At 44.0% G+C, this 14,338-nt stretch overlaps 1 long non-coding RNA gene across 1 annotated transcript in view; it reads left to right on the top strand.

Moving 5' to 3' along the window:
- LOC102952780 overlaps positions 1 to 14,006 on the top strand; it is a 49,976-nt gene extending 35,970 nt beyond the window's left edge. Inside the window, exon 5 of the long non-coding RNA XR_006220208.1 lies at positions 13,963 to 14,006. This is a non-coding gene — a long non-coding RNA (uncharacterized LOC102952780). The remainder of the gene's footprint in view (positions 1 to 13,962) is intronic.
- The last annotated feature ends 332 nt before the right edge of the window (positions 14,007 to 14,338 follow it).

Here is a 14,338-nt window from a genome sequence, read left to right as displayed (position 1 = left end):
GAGACCTTGAACCTATCCACACTGGTCTCCAGTTTGAGCTGCTCCACCAGGTGGTTGCTGGTCTCCCAAGGTGGGTGAGCAAGGCTGGACTGAGCCTTGAAGGCTTCACCCTTTATACCTTTTCTGTGCTGGTTCATCTTCTAAGATCCTTAAAAAAATAGCCTGCAACGGTGTTACGGGTTGAATTGTGTGCACTCTCAATTTTTAAGTCCTAACCCCCAACACCTCAGGATGTGACTATATTTGGAAATAGGGCCTTTCAAGAGGTAATGAAGTAAAAATGAGGTCATTAGAGTGGGCCCTAGTCCAATACAACTGGTGTCTTTGTAAGAAGACAAGATTAGGACACGGACAATACAGACAGAGATATAACCGTGTGGAGACACAGGGAGAAGATGACCATCTCTACAAGCCAAGGAGAGAGGCCTCAGGAGAAATCAACCCTGCCAACACCTTGCTCTTGGACTTCTAGCCTCCAGAACTATGAGAAAATAAATTTCTGTTGTGAAAGCTGCACAGTCTGTGGTATTTATTACAACAGCCCTAACAAATTAAGATATTATTTCCATTTGGTAGTAGAGGAAATGCTGAGGTTTGGGTATGTGAAGCTGCTTGCTCAAGTGTAGAGAGCCATGATTCAAACTCTGCTCTAACACTAAAACCCAAGCTTCTCCCACTAAGCTGTGCCTCCTATAGATCCAGGAAGCAGCTGGGAGAAGGTGTGGTGTGTGCACAGAGAGCTTGTTACTAGAGGAAGACAAGGGTAGGAGAACTTGTTTTGGTTTCTCAAATTTACCAGCTATGGTGACCTTTTTGGTGTCTGAGACTTTGTAAATATTGCCGAGGCTTACCGGAAAGTTTTGGAAAAGTAAGAGAAATTGATTTATTTCTGTCTTAATCAGGATGCATGTGATTGCCAGAAACAAAAACTTATTCTCCCAGTTTCATCAAAAAAGGTCAATGTATGGGAAGGAGGTTGGTGCATCTCATGGTTTCTAAGGGCAAGAAATGTAGTCTAGCCTCAGAAAGAACCAGAACTAGAAACTGTGTTAGCCCCTCCCCTTCCCTGCATTGGATAGATGCATAGGGCTTTCATGGGAAGATTCTCCAATTCACCATTGACTGAGGACTTTGTGAACTTTCCTTTGTAGAGACTCCTGGTCTGGCAGGACAGAATCAAGAAAGTGTAGTTCCAACACACAGCTAGAGAGGAAGGCCTATGGCTTCTGGAGCCAGACCAGACTTAGGTTTGCCAGAAGACTCTGCAGCCTACTTACTGGCTAAGTTATCTTGGGAAAACTTTGTTGCTCTGAGACTCACTCTGAGACTCACTTTCCCCCATTGGAAAATAAGGATAATAAAGCTTGTTTCAAAGGTGCCAAAGAGGCACAGAGCCCAGCTTAGTATTGAGTGTGCTTTGCTTCCTCCCCCTATCACTTACCCAAGATAGAGGTGGCATCTGCTAGAGAACTCCTGTGGGGTCATCATCACATAGGAGTGTGGCACTGCAGGGGTGACACTGCAGGGATGACCCACCAGCTGAAACTAGGGAATGCAAACTGTTAGGTGGAATTGGTGATGTGAACCAGTTTTCTTTGGGTATCAACACTTGCTCAGGATAGGAATCTACATTATCTTCTCTTCACCAAAATGGCTTTCTTGCTATGCTTGAAGCCCTAGAGTCTCTGGCTGGACTCTTGGGAGAACTACAAAGTAAAACACCCATCATACAATTTTTAGACATAGGAGGAAAAAAGGAGAAGAGGTGGTTTTGTATATTACTCTAATCAGCAAAATCAAGAAGTAATGAAAATTGTAATCTCTTCTAGTGGCCTTCTTCTCTATCATTTTGTGATGCCCAGAAGTGTCCTTATCTGAGCCAAGTGTTACTGGGTTTTTTTTCCCCAGAGGAAGAAATGGGTGCACGGAGAGGCTAACAGGTATGCCCCAAAATAGAGCTAATCAACGGCCATGCAGAGAGAGGGTACATAGGTCCTAAATGCTGGTCCAGTTTCCTGAGTCTACCAATTCTACTTTCTGCTGCCCTCACTCCCTGTACAAGTGGGTCAGCCCGAGCTCTCCAGACTGCTCCCTTCACTCTCAGTCTTCAGGAAGGGGCTGATGCTAGTCAGGAAGCAGAGTTACAGAGCTCACAGCCCTGTGAGCACTAAAGGAGCTATCAGGAGCTCAGGGATTTGGTCCAAGAGCTGCCACCCAGGACTTTGCTTTCTGCATCATCTGAAATGAAGTCCGGGTACCTCAATGACCAAAACTGGAAGCTCTGGAAAACAGAGGAAGGAGAGGGAATGTGAACAACAAGAACTTGCAAACACTGCTATAAAGAGTGTAAGTTGATAGATCCACTTTGGAAAACCATTTGCTGTTATGTACACTGTTGAAAATATTCATATGCTATGTGAGTGGCATTTCCACTCACAGGTATATAGCCTACAAAAGTGAGCCCCAAAGTATCAGGAGACCGGTACAAGTATGTTCATAGGAGCATTATTTGTAATACTCCCAATCTGGAAAGAATCTAGATGTCCATCAACTGTGGAAAGGATAAGTTGTTGTAGTCTTGGACTGGAATACTACATGGTGATGAAAATGAACACCCCGCAGATATATGCAACACCAAGGATAAATCACACAGACGCAACATTAAAGGAAAGAAGCAAGACCCAAAAGAATTCCTATTTATATAAAGTTCAAAAATAAGCAAAAGTAAATCACTCTGTTTAGGGATGTACACTGGGATAGCAAAATTATAAAGAAAAGGCTGGAGATGATTATGGTCAAAGTCAGTGATTACCCTTAGGTAAGGGGTGAAAGGTTTACAATTGGAAAAGGTATGAAGGAGGTGTCTGCAGTGTGGGTAATATTCTCATCTTTTGATTTGCAGTTTCACAGGCATGCACTTAATGATAATTCATTGAGCTGTACCTTTGGGTTTTATGACTGTATGCTGTTATGCCTCCATCCCTGCCTTGCTGCCCCCACTCTCGCCTCCCCAGCACACAGATTCTTGTACATGACTATTACCAGGACTGGAATTTGAATTTGATTCTTCCACCACACCAGATCTGTTTCTTCCATGGTCTTGGAACCCTCTGTCCAGCCTTCTTGGCCTAAATTTCCTGGCCCCTAGTCTAGGGGTTCTTAACCTGAGGTTCATGATCCATTTCAGGAGTCTGCAACTCCCCTGATGCTGTTTGTCAAATTGTATGTACATGTGCCTTTTCCTGGGGAGTGGTTCTTTTTTTTTTTTTTTTTTTTTTAACATTTCTTTATTTATTTGAGAGAGACAAAGCACGAGTTGGGGAGGGGCAGAGAGAGAGGAAGACACAGAATCCAAAGCAGGCTTCAGGCTCTGAGCTGTCAGCAGAGAGCCCAGTGCAGGGTTTGAACTCATGAACAGTGAGATCATGACCTGAGCCGAAGTCTGACGCTCAACCAACTGAGACACCCAGGTGCCTGTCTGGGGAGTGGTTCTAATGTCTTCTTTGGATTCCTAGAGTGATCTGTGACCCACAAAAGGTTAAAAACCATTGCTAGAGCCTACTCATTGGGCTTAAACAAACAAATGGATAGAAGTACACCAGGCCTTGAACAAAGTCCTGAAAAGTCCAGGGTTTTGCAGTGGCTCCCTGGGACACTCCAGAGCCACGGGATCTTTGCTCTCCGTCCCATACTGTGTCTGTGCTTCCTCTCTGTGCCACCTGGTGGGGACCAGGGCTGGCAGGCACAGGTGTAACAGGAAAGGCTCTGAGTGGGGGGCAGGGAAGGGGGTGGGAGCAGCTCCCCAAGAAGCCAGCATGGGCTAGGCAGGTGCCCGAAAAGTGTCAGCTGCAGCTGCAAGTGGGAGGAAGAATGAAGAGCCCCACAAGCCTGGGATTTAAGGAGATTGTCCTTTGATCTGGGGTTTTCCCAGCCAATCCCCAGGTTTCCGTCTCAGCTCAATTCCAGTTTTGTAATGAGTGAAATGAGGATCCAGAAGCCCAGGGTGACCAGTGTAGACCTCGAAAGCTTGAACCTTGAACTCTCAGGCCGTTCCCACGTGCTCGCTCTCCTTTGGCTTGGCGCTCATTTGCATATGGTTTTGGCAGCAACTTTCCTTTGTTCCACCTCACTGAGGGCTGGAGAGCTGCTTTCCCAACACACAGAGCCCACGCTTCCACTGCACTTTCCCCACTCCTTCAACTTAAAAATGTCTTTCTGGTTTGTTTACACTCACTCTCCTGAGACCCTCATAATTAGGAGAGCCTGGACTAGAGATTCAGAAATGGAGTTTTTACTAGCTAGTTTCCCAACATGAGCTCATCAGGTAGAACCAGAACTGTGGCACAGGTCGCTGGGCATTGATTGCATCATGTTTGATGATTTTTTCCTAACTGGCTATGTGCAGATCACTTCTCTGTCACAGGACTGGGTCTTTGAGATTTGTTTCAGTTTGATTCTGTTTTTAATGTTTTTCTGGAACTCAGTACATTGTAGTTTGGCTATGTTATGTACTATTCCCTCAGAGAATATCCTCAGCCCAGGATTTTATAGGTTCACAGTAACTGTGGGAAACCAGTCCCGCTGGACGTCAGAACCACGCAGAACCATGGCCCTCTGCTTATCAACACACTTTCTCCATCCCTGCCTCTCTTTGTTGGTCTCATTTTCTCAGATCACCTTGTCTACCAGACTGGAAATATGGCTGTTAGCAATCTGCGTGGCTCCTATCTTTTCTGCCAGAGAAAGATTGAGTCTCTCTTCTCACGTCCACTCAAGAAGTTTTAGGAGTGTATCAGTAGGGCCAAACTAGGATATGCTACAAAAACAAACATCCTCCACAATCTCAGTGCCTTAAAACAACAAGGTTTATCGCAACACATATTGCATGTTCCATGTCTTTTGTGATACTTGTGGTCACGTGACAGATGGATCAGTGAGCCTGCTCTTACACTGCAGCCTGCCTGGGGCTGATCCGATGGAGATAAGCACAAGATATACTATGGGGAAAAAGACACCTGCCTTGAAGAGTGAGAAGAGAGTGACAAGGATGCTCTCTTAGGGGAGCTGATGCTTGTTTTGAGCTTTATAAGACAGAAGGAATGAGCAAGGTGGGGGTAGGAGGGTGGGTTCTGGTTCAGGTAAATGAAAAGGCACCTGGAAAGGTTTGTATGCATGACAGATATAGAACATCTTGGGGAGAGAAAATTCATTCAGGCTTCCCCAGGCCCTCTGCTGAGGAGATGTGTTATTTTGGACAAGCCTCAGTTTCCCGTTCTAGAAATTAGGGACAGTTATAGTACCTATCTCCCCAGGTTGTTATGAGATTTAATAGTAATGTCTGTATGTCTCTAGCACTATTACTCATAAGCTCTTGAGATATGGTACAGATATGACCAATATTGAGAGGCAGTCAAGTGCCATGGTTAGGACCATGGATGTTGGAACCTGTTCTTAGTTCCTCGGGGTAGTAGTTCCTCGGAGTACAGATAGTACCCAGCTGAAAGGGTTTGTGTGGAGATTCCTTGAGAAAACCTATGTGCACCACTGGGTTTGTCTGTGTGGTTGGGGAACGAGTGAGTGATGGATAGAAGATGTCAGCAGGGGCCAATCATGTCATTCATGGAGACAGATCCAAGTTTGTGAGCCCTCATGCTTAGACAGTTCTTGTTACTCACTCTAAGAAAAGGATGTAAAATTATGAATACAAAGTTAGACATGAAAGGAAATGTTTGGTCAGAAGGATGAAAGGAATCACAACAAATATAAAATTTTAGCAGCTGTCCAGTACTGCAAATATCACAAAATTCAGAAAAATACACTATTTTTTGTATTAGTTACTTGCTATCCTCTATTTATAATCATTTTCCTACATTGGCTGCATGCTCTTTAATCACCTCTTCATATTCACAATGCTTTTGTTATATTTTCTATAGAGAGAATAGGCAGAGAGATAATCTAGCCCTCTTGTAGTGTGGTTGATCAAAATTTGTTGTTTTTTTTTATATGGATGGTATGGAAATATTTATTTCAACCCCACAACAAATGTCGTATACCAGCAATGTTATATAATTTTTTTAGGATTGTTGTCACATTTGAGGAAATATCAAATTCCTGTCATGAAGGAACTATAAGATTTCAGGTCACTTATTCCTGTGGGAGTGTACATCATATTATCTTCATGGTTGTCTGTATTTCTTGACAAATTAGTAAGAAATTCAGATGTATTTCCAGTACATCTCTGTGATTCACTTTTCTTCATTAATTAGATCAGTAATCTAAAAGCCTAATTGTTATTTCTACTTGAAATGTGTCTCTTCTTCTCAATAAACAAGGGTATTTCAGATTTTATCTGAAATTGATTTTTTTATTCTTCTCGGTGTCAGAATAATTTCCTTTGATTTCATTGCTCATCTTTATTTTTGTTTCACATGCCATTTTTATATGACTTTTCTCTAGAGGATTTCATAAATATATTTAAAGATGCATCGGGGCGCCTGGGTGGCTCAGTCGGTTAAGCATCCGACTTCGGTTCAGGTCATGATCTCGCGGTTTGTGAGTTCAAGCCCCGCGTCGGGTTCTGTGCTGACAGCTCAGAGCCTGGAGCCTGTTTCAGATTCTGTGGCTCCCTCTCTCTCTCTCTGACCCTCCCCCGTTCATGCTCTGTCTCTCTCTGTCTCAAAAATAAATAAACGTTAAAAAAAATTAAAAAAAATAACGATGCATCTACCTCGGGAGTCTGGAAATTTCTCATTTTTTTTTAAGTTCTCAAAGCATCTTTCCAAATTGTGGTTAGACAGAGTATTCCCAAATCAATCTCCTCTTAGGAAGACCCCAGAATGCCCTCAGCCAGGACAATGCCACCCGATGGAAGAGAAGTATGATGAAAGATGGAGTGAAAAGAAACAGTGATCTTAACAAATGGCCACTAAAAATATCTTAATTTTTAAATTTGTTAAAAATATATGATCATGTGACCCGTTGCTAGGGTTTTTCCCAGGGCCTTAAAGGGGCTCACAAGCTTAATCTTGATTGAGTTCAAAGTAAACCGGCCTCTCTCGGGTATCCGCTACATCTCCACTTCCTCCAAGAAGCCCTCTCTGAATGGTCTGGTGAACTCACTGTCATAAATATAGGAGTTGCTTTTATCTTAATGTTTAAATATTTTTAGAAAATACTACAAGGCAATAATAAGTTGATTTGAAACAACACTGAATAAAGGTGCTTCTAATCTTGCATTTGTGATTCGGATTTTACTCTGAAGGCAAGAAAGAGCCACTACAACGGTTAGAATGTACATTTTTGAACGCTCTGCGTCCCTATGGTGGAAGATGGCCCAGTTAAGGGGACTACCTGTCGCACGGACTGTTCGCCACCCGCCACCCGCAGTGTCTTAGCCCCTCATTGAATCTCTGGGCGAAGTACTGGGAGGAGACACCTGCCCACACCTGCACCTCACTAGGCCCCGCCTGCTTTCCATGGCCCCGCCCTCTTGCCATCAGGCCCCGCCCAGTCCTCTGCTGGGCCAGGCGCTCTTCTGTTCCTCTGTTAATCTGGGCCCACCAGATTTGGCGGATTTGTGGAAAGAACCAAGACCTGGTAGTTAAGAAAGCCGTGAGCCCTGTCGTCTCCGCTCCTTAATCTCTTTCGGCAACTCCGGAGGGCGGTCATCAAACAGAAGGCTGCCTTCCCGCCCTTGCTGTCTGACGGACCCTTTTGCTTGGAAGCTGCTTAGGTGGTGGCTGTTGCCTCGTTTTGGCCGGGATTGGGTTTCTTTCTCTGCGCTGAAAGGGGATGAGCCCAGGGGAGCCACCTGGGGTCAGAAGAGGTTTGCAGAGTTGACCAAGATCCCCGGGCGGCCATAGTGGACCTCCAGTTCCCAGACCGCAGGCGCCAAGACTGGCCCCTCCAGGGCCAGCAGGTGGCAGAAGGGGGCCGGTCTGGGACAGGTACGGCGACGGCGAGAGGGCTGGGGCAGCCTGGCCCAGGTGGCTAGGCCTTGTGCGCTCTGGGTTCCCGCACCTGCAGTTCCACTAAGGCAAGCTGGGGGCGGGCCTGGTGGGGCGGGGCGGGGCTTTCCGGTGGGTGGGCGGGGCTCACGTGCAGGACTCTGGAAACTGAACAGTAAACCTTTGCTGAACCCTTCCTTTGCTGAGCCAAGTCCTAAGAATACAGTGGTGAGTAAAAACGCTGACAGCCAGGGAGACAGACAGTAAACATACTCACAAGCATATAATCATGTAATTACAAGTTGTGAGAAGAGTTGTGAAAGGAAAAAACAGGAGCTTTGTCTCTTGGGGGCTTGGGTAGACTTCCTTCCAGAAGCTTCTTGGATATAGACCCAAATTCTGGCTTTTCCACTTAAAAGCTGGGTGGGCCAGCTGGGCCATGGACTCTTTGGTCAGAAATGAGGCTTGACTCTAAAGCCTTGTGTAAACTGCTCTCAAAGAGTAGTCCAGAAAGCCTGGGAACCTTGGCAATTTCTGGGAATATGTGTTTATTTATATCGCTCCATTCTGTGCCCCCTATGCTATGGTCTGAATGTGTCCCCCACCAAATTCATAGATTGAAATCCCAGTGTGACGGTCTCGGGAGGTGGGGCCTTTGGGAAGTGATTAGGTCACGAGGATAGAACTCTCATGAGTGAGGTTAGTGCCCTTATAAAGGAGGCCTGAGGGAGCTCCCTTGCCCCTTCTACCAGGTGAGGATACAAGAAGTCTGCAACCCGGAAGCGGGCCCTCCCCTGCCCATGCTGCCATCCTGACTTTAGACTCTCAGCCTCCACAACTGTGAGAAATAAATGGCTGTTGTTTATAAGCCGCCCAGTGTGTGGCATTTTGTTATAGCAGCCTGAACAGACTAAGACTTCCTCCTTGGAGGTGTTTTTTAACCTCTCTTAGAAGCTGAACTGGATTGGAATGCTGTCTCGGTGACTGCACAGTGCTGTGCATTAGTACAAAGTATTTGTTGCACTGTCTCATAACTTCTTGTGGGCCTTTCTCAGAAACTCTAGGCTTCTTGAGTCATGGATTGTGGTGTCATCATCTCTGACATCCAGCAGCAGTGGCGTCTTTTCCATCATCATTGTCATCATCACAGGGAACACTGGGACAGTGCTTTCAGTGTGCTCTGCTCCGCTCTAACCTCTTTACGTACAGTCATTCATTTCTGGCCCATTGTAACCACTGTATAAACAAGTATCAAGTGAATAAATAAGCACAATGGAAGGAGAAAAATCACTGATTTTTTTCCCTAAGAGTTCTTGGAAAGCTTCACAGAGGAGGTGACTTTGGGGTGGATTTTGAAAGCCGAGTTCACCAAGCAGAGAAGTGGGGAGTCATCATTCCAGGGTGGCTTGGGCAAGTATGAAGGCACACATCAGGCATTCAAGGAATGGTAATTAGGTAAGTGTGGCTGGATGTTGAGCATAGGGGGTGAGGACGAGGATAGAGAAATATTAGGATTGGAACACTTACTTGGATATAAGACGTACTTGTTAAGAAGGCAGTTTTTGGCTTTGTTTTTTGCTTTTGCCTTTTTAATCCACTATATACATCAGACATCTAGAGCAGTAATTTCTAATGAAGGGGGTGGTTTGCATAACTCCCAGGGATGTGCTAGGTGATCTCAGGAGGTGTGGGAAGAAAATATTGGAATTTCTATTTTAGTTTTTTATCTTACCCTTTAAACATTTCTATTTTGGTATAAAGTTTAGAACAGCACTATCCAGTAGAACTTTTTGTGATGATGGAAATATTTTATATCAGCACTTGAAATGTAGTTAATACAATTGAGGAACTGAATTTTTAATTTTTTAAATCTAAATTAATTTAAGTGTAAATAGCCACGTGTGGCTAATGACTACTCTATTGAATAGCACAGCTTTATAGTGTGCATTAATACTATAGCTTATGTGCACAAATTAATACATAAATGAGAAAACACATGTGCAGCTCAGGTTGTTACCGATGGCATATGCAATCCAAAATGTTTACAGACCACTGGTCCAGAGACCAAAATTAAAGTATGGAGCTGGAACAGAAGTACTGAAAAATTGCAAAGATGGGATAGCCCTAAGGGATTAGTCAGAGATGTCTTAGAATTTAAACATCTGAAAATTGAAAGGGATCTTACAGCTCCTTAGTTTTCCTGAAGACAGTAAGCCTTGGGCCAAGAGGGGAGGGACTCAAACTCACAGTTTCAATCCTACTTCTGCCTGTGACAGGCCATCTCATAAAACCTCTCTATGTCCACTGCTACCCCTTCGCCCGATTCTTCTCTCTCTAGCACTTTTCTAATTTCTGACAACACAATTGTTAACTTATCATTTGTTTATCGTCCATCTCCTTCCAACAACTAGACTGTAAGTTCCATGGAGACAGTGCCTCGTCCCCTGTTTCCCACTGTATGCCCAGGACCTGTCCTACGATAAGCGCTCAAAATGCATTTGCTCAATAAATGGTTCGGGAGGTGGGTGGAGGGAGACCCACACTGGGAATGAAAGATCAGGCTAAACAGATATTGGGAGATGGGGACAGAGATTGATGAAGGGCCTTGAAGCCTCTCTGAGCAGTTAGTGCCACTGGCCCAGCCTGGCAGCCCCCACATGTGGCTGGTAACTGTTGCCTAGTGGTGGAAAGTCAATTTGCTTTGAATCCGAGGGACCTGGGTTTGAATTCCAGTTCTATCATGGTAGTATGACATTAGATGATTTACTCTACTTCTCTAAATATTTAGTTTCTTCAGCTATAAAATGAGGAAAATGGCAATACTATTTCTTAGCAGTTATTAGTTGGATTAAAGAATGTAATGTGCATATATATATATATTATATGTATGTTATATATATATATATATATATATATATATATATATATATGCAATAGTACATAGACTGTATGTACATAGACTATCTACTGCATACTACAGATACTATATAGAGAGCTTTTGTCCAATGTTTTTTTTTTTTTATTTTTTTTTAATGTTTATTCATTTTTGAGAGACAGAAAGAGACAGAGCATGAGCGGGGAAGGGGCAGAGAGAGAGGGAGACACCAAATCCGAAGCAGGCTCCAGGCTCTAAGCTGTCAGCACTGAGCCCAACACAGGGCTCGAACTCACAAACTGCGAGATCATGACCTGAGCCAAAGTTGGACGCTCAACCGATTGAGCCACCCAGGCGCCCCAGCTTTTGTTGAATGTTAACTGAATGAATGAATGACCTAAATGATACCGTGTATAGACACAGAGTGGGAAAACAGACATGGAATCAAAGGATTGCTATTCTTTGATGAAACAAATTGTCAGAGCCTCAAATGTAACTAGTCACAGAGAAATGTGATGCACTGCACTGTCCCTTGAAAATATAGGGTTCCTTACTGGAAAACAGTTGGCTGGATGTAACAAAAGCCTTAAGAATGTTTATTCCTTGTTTAGAGCAACTCCATCTCTAGGAATCTACACTAAGCAAGTAATAAGAGATACAAAGATTTTCTTACAGAGCCATTCACTGATGCCATTCCAGGAAGGCCCAAATAATAAAAACTTAAATAGTAAGCAACCTAATCAGCCAGTAATGGAAGAATGCTTATGGACAGTATAGCCCTGTGAAGCAATACCATGTAAGTGACTAAAAACCAAGTGTTTTCAGAATGCAATGTTACTGGGAAGATGTTCATGCTATTTTTTTTTTTTTAACATTTATTCCTTTTTTAAGAGAGAAAGTGTGAGCAGGGAAAGGACAGAGAGAAAGGGAGACACAGAATCTGAAGCAGGCTCCAGGCTCCGAGCTGTCAGCACAGAGCCCGATGCGGGGCTCAAGCTCACAAACCATGAAATCATGACCTGAGTGTCGGACGCTTAACCAACTGAGCCACCCAGGTGCCCCAGATGTTCATGTTATGAATAATAAGTGAAAAGGAGTATATAAAATTCTATGCAATATGATCACAATTGTAAAATATGTTAAAAAAAAAACAAAAGATGAGAAAGACACAGTAAACTCTTAGCTGTGATTATCTCCCGTTGCTAGGTTAGTGGCACTCAGGTCAGCCCACTGATGTTCCCATCACTGGTCTTGGCTCCTTGGTGGGGTTCAGCCACCAACAGCTTCAAAGGTCACTTCCTCCATGAGCTCCATGAGGATATCGCGAGTGTCAGCTCTTGGATGCACTCTTGAGACTAGAAGGGACTTCTGCCAAACCTCAGTGTGATTCTTTGAGAAGGCTCATGCTGAGGATGGTAGCCTGGGGGAGAAGGCACAGCACTTGGCAGTTAGAGAATCTAAGTTTAACTCCTGGCTTGGCCACAAAATAGCAGTGGACTTTGGGCAACTTCCTGTGGCTCTCTGCACCTTGGTTTCATCATCTGTAAAATAAGGGAAGTGGATTGAGGTGATCTCCAAGGTACCTCTGGGCTTCAGTAGTCTGCTCTCCTTTCACTTACCAAGTATTTGTTGAACACTTTCTCTGTGCCAAAAACTATTCCATATACTGGGGATAAATAGGGAACAAGGCAAAGGTCTGTCCTCTTTCTAGTAAACTGTGTAAACCATAATAGAGTTTTAGCAGTATTTTCTGACTCATCATTTCCTAAAATGAGTTTTTAAGTGCCCCTGCCTTCCTGTTAGCTCTTTTCTCCTCACTTCCACTTTTCAAACTTTTATTTTTATATTGTTGAGACTGGTACATGTACATTATGCTGGGGGATGGTACTTATGTCTTCTGTACTTTATTTGTTGGATCTAAGAATTTTTAATCACTAACTGTTCTTCATCAAAGTCAAGTCATTGCCTGTGATTACATTTCCTTTTGTGCACAGCTTAAAAAAAATGTTTATTTATTTTTGAGAGAGAGAGAGAGACAGAGCATGAGAAGGGGAGGGGCAGAGAGAGAGAGGGAGACACAGAATCCGAAGCAGGCTCCAGGCTCTGAGCTGTCAGCACAGAGCCTGAGGCAGGGTTCGAACTCATAAACCATGAGATCATGACCTGAGTCAAAGTCAGACGCCTGAGACACCACGGCTCCCCTTTTGTGCATAGCTTTTCATTTCCTGAAGTTTCTAATTGCCTTTCTTTTTTTCCTTATACAATTTGCCTGTCTCGTGTATTCAATTTCAAAAGAAAGGGAAAACAAAAGCAAAACACTTCCTCATGGCAGGTATGGCAGTTAGGGTTGAATGAGGGAGCAGAAGCACTGGGTGTGTCATGTGAGATAGGATTTATCATGTAAGCTGCACCACACTAAATCTCCAGATCTCTCCCCACCACATGTGGGAAAACTACCTGCCTCACACCCCCCCCCCCCCAAACTTCTCTCAAATTCCTTCAACTCCTGCATTCTCCAAGACCGAGAGCCTTGCTACTCAAAGTGTGTGCAGACTAGCATTGTCGGCTTCACCGGGGACTTTGTTAGAAATGCAGAATAGTAGCCCACCCAGTCCCACTAAATCAGAATCTGCATTTTAGCCAGATTCCCAAGGCATTTGTGTGTCTGGTAAAGTTTGAGAAGCACTGGTCTGGGTGACTTTGTGGAGCCTGCCATTTTCCTCTCAGTCTGCTCCAGTTCCTTGCAATGAAGTCTCCTGTCATCAATGGCCTTACAGCTGTTAACCTTACTGCTGAGGCCTGTCAGAGCTAATATCCTCAGTGCCTGAGAAGGCCCTGCCATTGTGGTTATTGATGATGATAATAATACTAGATGCTATCTATTGATTACTATGTGCCTGGTATTGAGCTATGTATTATACATGCAGTGTCTCTTTTCATGCTCAACAAGCCACTATTGCGTATTATAATTATCCCCATATACTAGATGGAAAAATGAAGTTTAAGAGGTGAAGTCACTTGCCCAAAGTCACACTGCAAATAACTGATGTACCAAGGACTCAATTCAAAGCTTATATGACTCTAGAGTCTGTATTTCTTTAAAATTTTTTTCTTTTTCTTTCTTTCCTTTTTTTTTTTTAGAGCGAGAACACGAGAATGCGTGAACACGTGTGAGCAGAGGTGGGGCAGAGGGAGAGAGAGAATCTCAAGCAGACTCCACACTTAGTGTGGAGCTCCATGTGGGGCTTGATCCCACAGCCTTGGGAACATGACCAGAGCTGAAATCAAGAGTCAGATGTTCAGCTGACTGAAACACCCAGCACCCCTAGGGTCTGTATTTTTTTTTAATTTTTTTAAACATCTATTCATTTTTGAGAGACAGAGACAAAGTGTGAGTAGGGGAGGGGCAGAGAGAGAGAGGGAGATGCAGAATCTGAAGCAGGCTCCAGGCTCTGAGCTGTCAGCACAGAGCTGGATGTGGAGCTCGAATCCTTGGACCACAAGATCACGACCTGAG

The sequence above is a fragment of the Panthera tigris genome, chromosome B4 (genome assembly GCF_018350195.1).
Source record: "Panthera tigris isolate Pti1 chromosome B4, P.tigris_Pti1_mat1.1, whole genome shotgun sequence".
Taxonomy (NCBI): Eukaryota; Metazoa; Chordata; class Mammalia; order Carnivora; family Felidae; genus Panthera; species Panthera tigris.
This window is presented reverse-complemented; position numbering and strand designations above follow the sequence as displayed.